We start from the raw sequence: 1,293 nt of genomic DNA, 5'->3' as shown, positions 1-1,293 counted from the left end.
GCATCCGCATCCAGCTGATCAAGAATGGAGGAAAAAAAAAAAAAAAAAAAAAAAAAAAAAAGAAAAGAAAAGAAAAGGAAGAAAAAAATCACAGCCTTTGTACACAATGATGGTGTTTGAATTTTACTGAAGAAAATGATGAGGTTCTGGTTGCTGGATTTGGTTGCAAAGATCATGCTGTCTGTCACATTCCTGAAGGTTGCTTTAAGGTTATCAAAGTAGCCAGGGTCTCTCTTTTGGCTTTATACAAAGGCAAGAAAGAAAGACCAAGATCATAAGTTTTGATGCTGAAAACATGACAGTAATAAATTTTCATATGCCAAAAAATTACATTTTTATACATTGTGTACCCATTAACACAGATTTATTATTTTTAATGCATTTGTCTTTTAAAACCTATGGAAAATAAAAGTAGAGCTACAGAACAAAATTACAAAAATACTGATATTACAAAAATACATGTATAAATAAATGTATTNACCTGAGCTGAAGTTGGATGCTTAACCGACTGAGCCACCCAGGCACCCCACCTCTTAGCATTTTTCATAGGATAAGTCCAGTGCCCGTGAACTCCCTCAGGTTTTGTTTATCTGGAAATGTCTTAACTTTCCTTCATTCTTAAAGAACAGTTTTGCTGAGCATGGAATTCTCAGTTGATAGTTTTTTTTCTTTCTTTCAATGCTTTAAATATATCATGGCTTCTCTCTCCAAGTTTTATGCTCAACAATCCACTTATAACCTGATTGAGGATCTTTCGTATGTAACAAGTCACTTTTCTCTCACTGCTTCCAAGATTCTCTCTATTTTTGGCTTTTGACAATTTGTTACAATGTATCTTGGTATGACTTTATTTGGGTTTAGCCTAGTTGGAGTTCATTGACCTTGTACTTGCATATCTGTGTCTTTGCCTAAATTTGGGGAGTTCCTGGTTATTATTTGTTTCCATAATCTCATGCCCCTTTCTCTCTGTCTTCTTTTCCTTTGACTTCCATAACACATATAGTGGTTACCTTGATCATGTCTGTAGGCTCTATTCACTTTTATTAATTATTTTTTATTTCTTCTCACACTTGATAATTTTAAATATTCAGTCTTCAGGTTCACTGATTCTTTTTTTTTTTTCCTGGTTGAGTCTGCTGTTGAATCCCCACAGCAAATTTTTCAATTCAGTTATTATATTTTCAGCCTCAGATTTCAGTTCATTTCCTTTGAATAATTTCTATCTCTTTGTTGTTGTTATCATTTTGTTCATATATTGTTTTATTGGTTTCCTTTATTTCTTTATTTCTTTGT

The 1,293-nt window shown here is 32.7% G+C and overlaps 1 pseudogene; it reads left to right on the top strand.

The window, feature by feature from the left end:
- Positions 1-278, top strand: part of LOC144239625 (small ribosomal subunit protein uS12-like) — a 3,570-nt pseudogene extending 3,292 nt beyond the window's left edge.
- The last annotated feature ends 1,015 nt before the right edge of the window (positions 279-1,293 follow it).

Source organism: Crocuta crocuta, unplaced genomic scaffold (genome assembly GCF_008692635.1).
Source record: "Crocuta crocuta isolate KB4526 unplaced genomic scaffold, BGI_CrCroc_1.0 scaffold737, whole genome shotgun sequence".
In the NCBI taxonomy this organism is placed as follows: domain Eukaryota; kingdom Metazoa; phylum Chordata; class Mammalia; order Carnivora; family Hyaenidae; genus Crocuta; species Crocuta crocuta.
This window is presented reverse-complemented; position numbering and strand designations above follow the sequence as displayed.